The sequence below is a fragment of the Triticum aestivum genome, chromosome 4D (assembly GCF_018294505.1).
Source record: "Triticum aestivum cultivar Chinese Spring chromosome 4D, IWGSC CS RefSeq v2.1, whole genome shotgun sequence".
NCBI classification, from domain to species: Eukaryota; Viridiplantae; Streptophyta; class Magnoliopsida; order Poales; family Poaceae; genus Triticum; species Triticum aestivum.
In genome coordinates, this window is record NC_057805.1 from 95,443,352 (window position 1) to 95,457,359 (window position 14,008).

A 14,008-nucleotide genomic window follows, 5' to 3' on the forward strand; every position below is an offset into this window, starting at 1 on the left:
CTCCTTGAACTTTGTTCATGCTCACGGAAACTTTGTGAATCTTGATTACAGAAACTTTTCAATAAAAATAATTATCCCCTTGTACAATTCCATTGTATAATAAAAATAATGTTCCAAGGTTTGACTTTAGGATGTTTACAATGCTTGTTGGTTTGTACGGTGCAGGACAGAAACTTTGGCTGTAGTGCGTGATTTTTAATTTTTTACTGAAACGTCAAATGGTTCGGATTCTTCTTGCACTGTCTTTCTATACAAATTGGTTATTTTTCCTAATTTTTGTAGAATTTTTCAAGTATCATAAGTATGGTGAATGTTCAGATTGTTACAGAATGTTCTGTTTTAGACAGATTCTGTTTTTGATGCATAGTTTGCTTGTTTTGATGAAACTATCAATTTATATCAGTGGATTAAGCCATGAAAAAGTTATAATACAGTAGACACAATGCCAAAAAAAATATGAATTGGTTTGCAACAGTACTTAGAGTAGTGATTTGCTTTATTATACTAACGGATCTTACCGAGTTTTCTGTTGAAGTTTTGTGTGGATGAAGTGTTCGATGATCGAGGAGGTCTCGATGTGAGAAGAAGGAAGAGAGGCAAGAGCTCAAGCTTGGGGATGCCCAGGGCACCCCAAGTAAATATTCAAGTAGACTCAAGCGTCTAAGCTTGGGGATGCCCCGGAAGGCATCCCCTCTTTCTTCAACAAGTATCGGTATGTTTTCGGATTTGTCTCGTTCATGCAATATGTGCAAATCTTGGAGCGTCTTTTGCATTTAGTTTTCATTTTTCTTTTACGCAACATGCTGGTATGAGATAGTCCTTGGTTGATTTATAGAATGCTCTTTGCACTTCACTTATATCTTTTGAGTATGGCTTTATAGAATGCTTCATGTGCTTCACTTATATCATTTGAAGTTTGGATTGCCTGTTTCTCTTCACATAGAAAACCGCCATTTGTAGAATGCTCTTTTTCTTCACTTATATTTGTTAGAGCGTGGGCATATCTTTTGTAGAAAGAATTAAACTTTCTTGCTTCACTTATATCTATTTAGAGAGATGACAGGAATTGGTCATTCACATGGTTAGTCATAAAATCCTACATAAAACTCGTAGATCACTGAATATGATATGTTTGATTCCTTGCAATAGTTTTGCGATATAAATATGGTGATATTAGAGTTGTGCTAGTTGAGTAATTGTGAAATTGAGGAATACTTGTGTTGAGGTTTGCAAGTCCCGTAGCATGCACGTATGGTGAACCGTTATGTAACGAAGTCGGGAAATATACTCGGGGGCCATAGTTTTCACTAGAGGCTTCTCTCTTGAAGAAAGCATATGGTGGATAAACAAATTACTATTGAGTAATTGATAGAAAAGCACATTGTTATGATGATATCTAAGGCAATGATAATGAATATAGGCATCATGTTCGTGACAAGTAGACCGACTCCTGCCTGCATCTACTATGATTACTCCACACATCGCTCACTATCCAGCATGCATCTAGTGTGTTAAGTTAATAAGAACGGAGTAATGCCTTAAGCAAGATGACATGATGATGTAGAGGGATAGATCCAAACAATATGTTAAAAACCCCATCTTTTTATCCTTAATGGCAACAATACAAATACGTGTCTCGCTACCCCTACTGTCACTGTGTGAGGACACCGCAAGATTGAACCCATCACAAAGCACCACTCCCATTGCAAGAAAGATCAACCTAGTTGGTCAAACCAAATCAATAGATTGGAGAGAAATATAAATCTATCTTAATCATGCATAAAAGAGTTCAGAGAAGACTCAAATAATATTCATAGATAATCTGATCATAAATCCACAATTCATCGGATCTCAGCAAACACACCGAAAAGAAGATTACATGGCTTGTCCGTTTTTTGATGTCATTGCTACGCTAGATCATTGCACATCCCGGTACATCGCCGGAGGCATTCATATAGAGTCATATCTTTGTTCTAGATATCGAGTTGTAATATTGAGTTGTAAGTAAATAAAAGTGTGATGATCATCATTATAAGAGCATTGCCCCAGTGAGGAAAGGATGATGGAGACTATGATTCCCCCACAAGTCGGGATGAGACTCCGGACGAAAAAAAAAGAAAGGCCAAAAAAAGAGAAGGCCCAAAAAAAGAAAAAAAGAAGAAGAGAAAGAAATAAAAAAAAGTGAGAGAAAAGAGAGAAGGGGCAATGTTACTATCCTTTTACCACACTTGTGCTTCAAAGTAGCACCATGTTCTTCATATAGAGAGTCTCTTGAGTTATCACTTTCATATACTAGTGGGAATCTTCATTATAGAACTTGGCTTGTATATTCCAACGATGGGCTTCCTCAAATGCCCTAGGTCTTCATGAGCAAGCAAGTTGGATGCACACCCACTTAGTTTCAGTTTGAGCTTTCATACACTTATAGCTCTAGTGCATCCGTTGCATGGCAATCCCTACTCCTCACATTGACATCAATTGATGGGCATCTCCATAGCCCGTTGATTAGCCGCGTCGATGTGAGACTTTCTTCTTTTTTGTCTTCTCTACATAACCCCCATCATCATATTCTATTCCACCTATAGTGCTATGTCCATGGCTCACGCTCGTGTATTGCGTGAAAGTTGAAAAGGTTTGAGAACATCAAAAGTATGAAACAATTGCTTGGCTTGTCATCGGGGTTGTGCATGATGTGAATATTTTTGTGTGGTGAAGATGGAGCATAGCCAGACTATATGATTTTGTAGGGATAACTTTCTTTGGCCATGTTATTTTGAAAAGACATGATTGCTTTATTAGTAGGCTTGAACTATTATTGTTTTTATGTCAAATGATAGACTATTGCTTTGAATCACTCGTATCTTAATATTCATGCCATGATTAGATACATGATCAAGATTATGCTAGATAGCATTCCACATCAAAAATTATCTTTTTTATCATTTACCTACTCGAGGACGAGCAGGAATTAAGTTTGGGGATGCTGATACGTCTCCGTCGTATCTATAATTTTTTATTGTTCCATGCCAATATTATGCAACTTTCATATACTTTTGGCAACTTTTTATACTATTTTTGGGACTAACATATTGATCCAGTGCCCAGTGCCAGTTCCTGTTTGTTGCATGTTTTATGTTTCGCAGAAACCCAATATCAAACGGAGTCCAAACGGGATAAAAACGGACGAAGAATTATTTTGGAATATTTATGATTTTTGGGAAGTAAAATCAACGCGAGATGGTGCCCGAGGGGGCCACGAGGCAGGGGGCGCGCCCTGGACCCTCGTGGGCACCCCGTAAGGCGGTTGACGCTCTTCTTTTTCCACAAGAAAGCTAATTTTATGAGAAAGATCTGGGCGAAAGATTGACCCCAATCGGAGTTACGGATCTCCGGATATAAAAGAAACGGTGCCAGGGCAGAATATGAGAACGCAGAAACAGAGAGAGACAGAGAGTCAGATCCAATCTCGGAGGGGCTCTCGCCCCTCCCACGCCATGGAGGCCAAGGACCCGAGGGGAAACCCTTCTCCCATCTAGGGAGGAGGTCAAGGAAGAAGAAGACGAAGGGCCCCCCTCTCCCCTTCTCTTCCGGTGGCGCCGGAACGCTGCCGTGGCCATCGTCATCACCGCAATCTTCACCAACAACTTCACCGCCATCATCACCAACTCTTCCCCCCTCTATGCAGCGGTGTAACCTCTCTCTTACCCGCTGTAATCTCTACTTAAACATGGTGCTCAACGCTATATATTATTTCCCAATAATGTATGGCTATCCTATGATGTTTGAGTAGATCCGTTTTGTCCTATGGGCTATTTGATGATCGAGATTGGTTTGAGTTGCATGTTTTATTATTGGTGCTGTCCTATGGTGCTCTCCGTGTCGCGCAAGCGCGAGGGATCCCCGCTGTAGGGTTTGCAATATGTTCATGATTTGCTTATGGTGGGTGGTGTGAGTGACAGAAGTACAGACCCGAGTAAGTAGGTTGTTTGCGTATGGGATAAAGAGGACTTGATGCTTTAATGCTATGGTTGGGTTTTACCTTAATGATCTTTAGTAGTTGCGGATGCTTGCTAGAGTTCCAATCATAAGTGCATATGATCCAAGTAGAGAAATTATGTTAGCTTATGCCTCTCCCTCAAATAAAATTGCAATAGTGACTACCGGTCTAGTTATCGATTGCCTAGGGACAAATAACTTTCTCGTGACAAAAAGCTCTTTACTAAAACTAATTTAGTTGTGTCTTTATCTAAACAGCCCCTAGCTTTTATTTACGCGCTCTTTATATTCTTGCAAACCTATCCAAAAACACCTACAAAGTACTTCTAGTTTTATACTTGTTCTAGGTAAAGCGAACGTCAAGTGTGCGTAGAGTTGTATCGGTGGTCGATAGAACTTGAGGGAATATTTGTTCTACCTTTAGCTCCTCGTTGGATTCGACACTCTTACTTATCGAAAGAGGCTACAATTGATCCCCTATACTTGTGGGTTATCAGTCATCATGGAAACTGGTCGTGGATAAATGCAGTCATAGTGATGAAAAGGAGATATTATGTATCTAGGTTAATCTAGTTGTTACAGAGCATGTCACAGCCAGATACCATTTAGAGACGGAAAGATACCATAATCATAATATGTTGTAGTCTGCTTGTCAAATACATAGGTACATCAGTTAGCAACGCATGGCTAAACGAATGAGCTTCACAAGTACAAATCCATTACAAACCAAAGCACTAACTGTAGAGTATGATTGTTCATAGACAATAAGGTGAGGCCATCCATGAATGGAAAAATGGAACACAACATTATAAGTAACAGGGCATATGAAAAGCGATGCTAAGATAGAAGAGGCCTTTCCATCCAACACGCGATGAAGACCAGTAATTAACATTTACTTTTTGGATTGGAGGACGATTCTTTGAACTGAAGATGAAAAAACAGAGGAGGAGCATTGACGATAGAAGTACCGATACAATTTTTGAAGCTTGTTTTTACGTGTAAGAACCAATTAGCATCAGTGAGCGGTTATAGCATGCAACTCATCAATCATATACATTGTTGTTTTCTTACCGAACAAACATCAAGTGGAAAAACTACAAACAATCTTCACTGTCCATCCCCGCGGCACATCATCATTCTTGGAACTAGAAATAAAGCAAGGTCTAAATTGGCAGTAATATGGTATGAAAAAGAATTAAATAGTACTCAAGTCCAGCAGATTATATAGCTTACACTAAGCAGAAAAATACACTCAAATGGGGTCATGCTTTCTACTCCACAATGCTTAGAACCGAGGGGAGTTAACAAATCAATAATGGTAAATAGGCTCAAAATTACAATTTGTTATTATCGTCGTTGGACGACCAAAATTAGCAACACAATCAGAGGGCCGTGTAGGCATCTACGTTTAATACCAAAAAAGGTAGGGGACGTGTAGGCATCTACTTTAATAACAGAAAAGGTAGACATTAAATATACAGAATCATGAGAATGTATGTTCTTACATTGAAAAGATGTTCATCGCCGTCATTGGAAGGAGGCACAAAGAGACACCTAATTTTCAGATGTATAACAGTATAAGCACATTTTACACTGACTATGATATAAGCAGAAATGGATCACACTATAGTCCGTTTACTACATGTTCTCAGTCCATCTACTATATAGTCCAGTTAATTACTGCATGCTCATTTCCTCTAAATGTGAATAAATATGTAACATTGAGAACATGATATATCTGTCTGGGATAACACATCTAAATCCTAGGTAGACATCCAGGTCTCCTATAAAATTAGGAATAATAAAAGCAGAAAATACCAAGATTACTATGATTTTGTTTAACTTGGGGCATCAAATGTTCATGCAAAAGATAAGATCATAATAGAAAGGATCAACATATTTCCAATAGAACTCACCTTCTAATTTTTTTGAGGATTCTTTCAGTACACAACATAAGCCTTCAAACATTTGAGCACATGATATATCTTGAAAACTGCAGCACCTTGTGCAAACCAACCTGCACAAAAGACACAATGCATTTTCTTTTCTTCAGAAACACCACTTTTGGCAATAGAAAACAAATTATAGTGGAACTAAATAAGAACACGTTGGCATTTTTTGGATTCTTGACATGGTAGCAAGGAAAAAGAACATGCTCGAGCAGGCAAATTAGAATTGGCACGATTCTAAGAAGCACAACACAAACTGATCAGCAGTATAATCTTATTGGCATCCCCGAGGTAGTACGCATGTATACCACTGCAAACTTATTGGCATTCTAAACTGCAGTTGACTCATACACCAAGTCACACATACAGAACTGCAAGTGTATTTTATTTTCATAGATAAACAAACTTAACTATCTCAGAAAGTACCAAAACATAAATGATCTCACTATCTTTATCTAGTCATACCAAATAAAAATCAATACCAAAACTAAATCAGAGTCAATAGATCTGGAGTATTCTCTCCGAAAAGGGCGTTCTACTGGACCATGAGACTTTCACAACAAAAACTATAGCAACTACTGTCAACCGATTAGTATTTTTATATACAGACCAAAGAACAACACTACAGAAATATGGAATCTATAAGTTGCCGATAGCTCGTGTTTACCTTGTTCATTGGTGGCACCATGGACTGGATTTTCCTTGTTCCTGTTGCCGGCGCGGTGGAGAAGAGCTCCCTCCATGTGCTCTTGGTCCAGTGCTCCAAATAGAAGACCCTGCAATACACATACAACTCAGCTGCGAGCGCCTAGCATAAGAGCATAGGCCAACCAATAAGGATGCCAACCAACAAGGGATGCCAACCAATAAGGATGCTTACTCCATTCTAGCACAGTTTAAGTATGAGCAAAAGAAAATACATAACTGAAACCCCATTATAGTACTGCTATCTTGTCTACATATAAGAAAGCAGTCAAAACAAAATGACCACATCCTGTACCTTGAAGCGAAGCAAAAGCCCTTCTATAAGATAACAACAATCACCAGACTGCAACTATCAGCAATACCCCTTGGCAACCTTAGACCAACACCCGAATTGCTTCCAAGATACAAACCATCGGAGTCATGAGAGATGATACATTATGTATGTGCCTGATATCTGAATGTTAGAATAGCAGGTAGACTTCCTTGTATCTATTTGGAGTGCCAAAACAGCAGGAATTTGTTAACTGGAAATCATATGAAGTTACATCATGACATTTATTTTAAGCACTCTTGCTTGCAGAAGTGGCAAAACATAATGGAATACCAATTTCAAACCCAATAAGGTTTAAAAAGTGTATGTCTAGTAACTAATAAAATAGATTACTAAAGAAAGGGATCGATTGTTAAAAGACTCGAAAGTAAAAAGAAGAAGAGACATGGCCATTTGAGGAATGATAGTACGTCTAATGGGGGCCATTTTTTAGTCTTTTCTCTAGCCGACAGCCTAATTGTATGGCTGTTGAAACCATTTAAAAAAATAAAGGCTAAGGAAGAAGTTTCAGCCTCAAAAGAACATGACGTTGCTACCAGCTAATAGATGACCATGGGATCTTGTATCATAGTTGTATTGTGATCTGGTCCTAAATATAGCCAACCAAATACTCACGTCCCCACAAGAAAGCATAATTGTTTAACTAAAACAAAAAGCTACATGCAAGCACATAGCAAGAGAAAAGGTTCGACATAATGACCAGCATTTGTATCAATCGGTCATATATACAATCATTTTGCCGCTATAAACAACATTGTAATGGTGGAGTAATCACCCGAGAAAATTTAAATTACAAACAAAATATCTAAGACTAAGCTCTAATCGGCAGCACGCCTTGGCGCGAGGGTGCCGGTTCCAACGATGTGCCCAAGCAAATAATGGTGAAGTTCGTAGAAAGCCAGGCTTAGCGTGTGGATTCAATCAGGATAACAAAATAAAAGAAGAAACATTCACACGTAATCAGAGCAAGACATCATCGATGGATACCAAAACTATAGAACAATACGTCTTCATAGCCGCCAGATGATAGTACAACACATTTGAAGGATGAAATGTTCATATACAGGGTAAATTAAAGGATGCAACGTTCATACACGGTAGATATTGTTGTTGGAGGAGTGAGCACTAGTAATCTGGATACGTGGTGGACAGGTCCTGTCGTCTTCAACATCAGTGTCAGAGAGAACGATGACACTCATCATGTTCTCACTGAGCCCGAGTCTCAGATGACACTCATCATGATCTACTTCCAAGTTTTCCTGATAAAGGCCCGCAAAGTGGCATACCATGCATGTAATAAAGGATTGGAGTTTAGCAAATTGATGGCTCTTATAAGCTATTACTCAAGTGAGAAAGCAGGGTTAATGAAAAGTGGCTGATATGCTATTTATCAATAGGAAGAAACATAAATACAGTGACACCCGGCTTAATATTAGCAATCTTGTTTCAAGAACAACGGTATGCAAAATTTACTTGCAATAAACTATTATAATATTATCACGTTTCTACCTTTGCATAAAGATTAAGTACCACATTCACAATTAGGGAATTATCGTCATAGCAGTTACTTCAATAGGGTGCATAGAACTCTACAAAAATATATTTCAAGGAGGGACCGATGCTAGTGGTACCTAGTCACATCATGTTCTGCCTAATAGAAGGAAGCAGCAAATTGCAATTACGTTTCGACAACCTTCCTGAATGAAACAAATAATGCATTCAAACAGCCCGATAAAGCAAACAATCTACATAGTAATTATCAACTCCAACTACCTACATGGACTGATATTTAACCACAGTAATGTTCACTTAAAATTCATAACCTAATTGACAGACAATGAATCAAAGACCGACAACTAATGGTATTATCAGCAATGAAGACTAAGAAACACATATTAAAACCATATACAGAGCGGAGCCGGCGAGACTGCTGGTGCCACCCGACAACCTCAAGGCTATCTACTTGTTGGATATGGCTCTCGACAATAGTTTCCGATGACACCAGACTCGTGCTAGCCAGACCTACACACATGGGCTCCTCTAACCAATGTAATCTGAAGTAGGACGACCAAACAGACAGACTAATATATTTTCCACTGCTATGATGGAACATTTAGATGATGGCTAATAACAGTGTGGCATTGTAGACATGTTTTAAAGTCAGATCAAATATGTTTTGTAGAGAAGAGTGCTCTAGCTAGAAATGAAGTGTCAAGCCACCTTCTGTTCAACATAAATAAAATAGAAACCCTAGTTTTGTGTATTCTACGTGATCACGGTACGAAGATAGATTCAGAGCAGCAACCGGTACATGATCTACCTTGCTTGCCGGGGATACGGTCGAACAGAGACCCCTGTGCGCTGGCCACTGGCATCTTGAGAAGAGCTCCTTCTGTGCGCCTGAGTTCAAGCATAACAGAAGAGACAAAGTAAACATACTTTTGGCGCATACTTCAACTATGCCTGGCATTAGCTTAAGATACACAAGAAACAGTATAACATTGAGAAGGAAGTTCTCTAGAAATGATTGCCTATGTCAAATTATGCCACATGTGACCTTTTGATTTACTACAACATTTAGCAATGCAAGATGTAGATTTTCCGGAAGATAATGGCTTGGGAGATACGTATTTAGGCATGGAACTTGCCTGACATGTTTACTAATAGAGTCAAGATCTATGCTTGGTGCCATCACTGTTATTTTTTTATGATTAATAGACCTTCTAGCAGATACATATTATCATGTCAAATTAACTTAATTCACAGAAGGCAAATAATTAACTCCGTCCCTTCACAAACCAGTCTAATCTTGTAATTCTCACAATCAAATCTGCAAGCATAATAGAGCAAAACTGAATCTCGCCTGGAACTAAAGCTCAGGGACGACATGTCCGTGCCGACGGCCACCTGTACTTGTAGCTGAAGTCAAGCTTCAGCAGCCGCCATTGACATGTTCGCAACGCGTTGCCACCGGCACTCACCCATTTGCTACACTACAGAACACACGAAGTGCCAAATAACTAACAAATTGCATCAACAGTCAGTCGGTCGGCAGGGAGATCATCACACTTTGGTATATTGCATTATGTAATGAGGGGGTAAGAGTTGAGAGATGCGTGAAACTTACACAATAAGAACATAACCTCCCCAACCACTCAGGCAATCACAATCAATAGAAGACAACAATGCTTGTGAGATTGTCTCAAATAGTTCTTCGGGTTCCTTTATCAAATAAATGATTAAAAAATTGTTATATTTACAGTACAAAACCTGACAGGGAAATTACTATAGCATTTTTCATGAGGAAATACATAAAAGAAATTAGCGAGTACACATCTCTCGAGCAAGGGAACATACCATGTCTGGTTTGTACATGGACCCACAAGCACCATATAATGATTCTGAAGCAGTATTAAAAACCACAAAAATCTTTTGCCAGTTCCCTGCATAAAGGAATCACTCTTGATCAGATTACCATCTATCTACAGATATAATAGCCACATGGGAAGCCAACATAGGGTTCACAAGAATCAATATTACATGAAGCACCGTGGATGGAAACGGTATATCAGCATACTGTCTACATTTAGAATACAACTTTGTACTACTTCAGTTCTGTGTTTTTGAAGAGCAAACATCACATTCTGTCAAAGTGCCAACGAACATAATAGCAAAAACAAAGCGGGAGGCAGATAAACCAATTACTCGAATGCATGAACTCCGACTCCAATTCGAGAGTACCGTAATTAATACCAATTAGAAAAGATTGGGTATCTTGAGAAATTCGGCAATCACCACATCCCAAACAAAACTTCCTACTATAGAAAAAATAGCACGGCTCGATGTATACTGTAAAGGAGAGGGCAGAGAGGAAGCAGCGGTTGGCTTACCTAGGACGTAGTAGAAGAAGAAGACGGAGAGGCAGGTGAGACAGTAGCAATCCTCTCATCTACCCTCTTCCCCTCTCATTCACACAGCAGCACCTGAACATGACCGCATCCAGGCATCAGATCCAAAAAAATCACCTTCATCTCTCACCAGATCCACCTACTTATCCAACAACAACAACAATCTAAAGGGGCACACCAAAGCACCAAAGCATCTCCAGCGGTACTCCTAACTATCATATGACTACTCATCCAACAATATCAATCAAAACGGGCACACCAAAGCACCTCTAGGGTACTCCTAATTATCATATGACCTCAAGACTGAACCTCTCCTTGACTTCAGAAAAAGAAATGTTTCTAGATCTAATGCTCCCTTGGACAGCAAACTAATAAAACAAGATAGCTCCAAAGAGCCCCTTCCTTGGAACCTAGCTAGAGTAGTAAACGAATAAAAAACCACAACTCCTTTACAAAAACCTAGCCTTCCTGCATGCAAAAAGGAACAAAACCACCAGAGTTCCTACCAATGTCCAGCCAAGAATAAAAGGCATATGTCCACACCCCACTAAAAACAAGCACAAATTCTATTGGCCCTTACCAGAATCAAGACAAAAAAGAAAAGAGTACAAAAAGCACATGGCCGTACATTTATACATCCAACCCTAGAATAGAGGAGTGAAAATAAGGAGGAGGAGAAGGGTTGAACCACTGATCCGTGAAGGCCAGATAGAAGGAGGCACCGGCGACAATGGACGAATCTGCAAGAAAAGAAAGACAAAAATCAGAGGCTTGCAACAGGCAGTGGCAAGCGCCAGGGAAGTAGATGTCCTTGTCGGCAGCGACGGCAGCAGCCCTTCTCCTGTTGAGGCGGACGCGGGGGAGAGCGCTCATCCTCCTGCCCGACCCCGATGTGGAGGAGGAGGAGGAGCGACCGACGATGGGCCGGGGAGGAGACGATAGGCTGCGTGAGGTCAAGGATGGGGGCCGGGGCGAGCGCCGTCGTGCTCCTCGTCCTCCTTTCGCTGCTGCTCGTCGGCCTGCTGCTGCTCCACGCCGCCGCCGCCGCCGTCGTGCTCCTCGTCCTCCCTCCGCCGCTGCTCGTCGTCGTTGGGAGGGGGGCTCTGTTGCGGCGGATCTGGTCGCCGACGGCGCGGTTCGAGGCAGCGGCGGTGATGTGCGCGGGAGGAGAGGAGGCGCGTGGGAGGGGAGAGGACGCGCGCGGGAGGAGAGAGGAGGCGGCGGCTAGGGTTCAACACAGAGCGGCTGCCCTTTAAAAACCTGCACGGGAAATGACCAAAATACCCTCGGTGGGGCACTGAATTAACACGCGGTGGCACAAAAAAGAGGGAACTATTTATTGTAGCAGTGTCCGTTTTCGATCCGGCGGCCCAGATCGTCCGGAAGGGAGATCTGACGGTCAAAATTGCATCAAAAAATCGATCCGACGGCTGACAGTGGCTAAGCTCTCGAGTTCTCCCTAGATACTTATTCCCTGATACATTTACGGGGTGAAACAGAAGCCTCACGGGTGATTTTTCGTGCCGCTCTTGTCCCTCCATAATTCCTCACCATTTACGGGGCAACTAAACTGCTCGTGTGGGGGCATACATGTTTGTAGGAAGATTTAGTTTGATATACAATAATGTATTAGACAGGACACCTGACCGAATATTGTATTTCCTTGTAATATGGGGAATGCAAAGACAGGAGTACTACGTTTCAATTTGTCAACTGAAAAAAAAGATTAGTTTCCATATTACTGCAAGATCTCACGAATTTGGGACAGGTACGGCTGAAAAAAATAGCAAGCAAATTGAGGGTGGTAACGAGTAGGATAAGAAAAGGGAAGTACCAAGTTGGTTGAGATTGCTCGAAGTTACTCTATGTATGTTATTTTTTGTTTTGAGGAAATGGGTAGGACAAGGAAAGGAAGCACCAATTTGGTTCAGATTATTCACGGTACTCTATGCACCTTTGTTTTTGTTTTTTTTGCGTCATCGATTGAGATTATTGAAAAAAATCTACAGATACCATGGAGACATGCAGAGAAGAACTCTCTGCGGTATTTTCGAACAAAAAGAACTCTCTTCAGTAAATGAAGTAAGTAAAGCGAAATACAAACATCGCAGCCCAACAAACATGGAAAAATAGCTGCCCCCAAAAACATGAAAACCAAAAGGTCCAAACGGCCCAACACATGTGTATCAATATAAAAAGAGCGAGTTGCGGAGATCCAATAAATCTCATCCGTTCAAGTTAGACTTGTCTAGAACTAAACATTTTCAGAACCATCTACTAACTAATATCATGCCTAATATCAGTGTCATCATTAACCAAATAATTATATCATATCTAATATTAACATGCAATTTATATCTTGCATAATATTGGTGAGCAATACAATTAATATCTTGTGTAATAATAAACGTGCATTGCACGAACACAATTACTAGTAAACCTAATGACATAGAAAGCGGCCCATGCAAAAAACGACGACGACGCGCTGGGATGCCCTAGGAAAAAGAATGTCATGCTTTAAATCAAACGATAAAAAATAGCAGTTCATTAACGAAATGATATTGGGCGAACGTCAGATTTCTAGCATGTTCCAACGAATGCTATGCCTGTCACCGGATCACCTGCACGGATCTTGGCACGAAGGACCTCGCTAGGTCATATTTGACAACTCATTCGCAACAAAGTGCCCACCGGATTGGTAGCTCGTAAAGCTTCCATCCAGGAAACCTGGATTCGAATCCCAGTTCCTCCTTTTAGGCCCCGTTCGGTATATAGGTCAGAAAAGCAAAAGAATATAAAAAAGTACATGAATGGAGTTGGTTGTATAGTGCAATCCCGCGTGTCCCAAAACAGACGAAAGGGGAAAAGGAGATGTGTTCGTTTCATTGGAAACCTTGTGTTGGTACTAAGTAATGCAACGATATATATTATTTTATTCATTGCATACCGGTTTAGCTTCTCTCACTGCCATGTGAAAGTATTTTTTTTATTCAGCTTGCATGGTGGCTGCCTCGGGCCCCGCCCAAAAAAGAAACCAGATTTACACAATCCTTAGGAATGACCACTATGAGCGAACCTTTCCATAGGGGTACTGTAGATGTTTCATTTGATCCTAACGC

At 40.4% G+C, this 14,008-nt stretch overlaps 1 long non-coding RNA gene across 1 annotated transcript; it reads right to left on the minus strand.

The window, feature by feature from the left end:
- Nucleotides 1-4,751: 4,751 nt before the first annotated feature.
- On the minus strand, nucleotides 4,752-9,413 carry LOC123099715 (uncharacterized). Its single transcript, XR_006448218.1, has 6 exons — nucleotides 9,302-9,413; nucleotides 6,946-8,240; nucleotides 6,613-6,721; nucleotides 5,913-6,013; nucleotides 5,502-5,550; nucleotides 4,752-5,141 (listed from the first exon to the last, which is right to left on the minus strand). It is a non-coding gene; the product is annotated as an uncharacterized lncRNA (long non-coding RNA).
- Nucleotides 9,414-14,008: the final 4,595 nt, after the last annotated feature.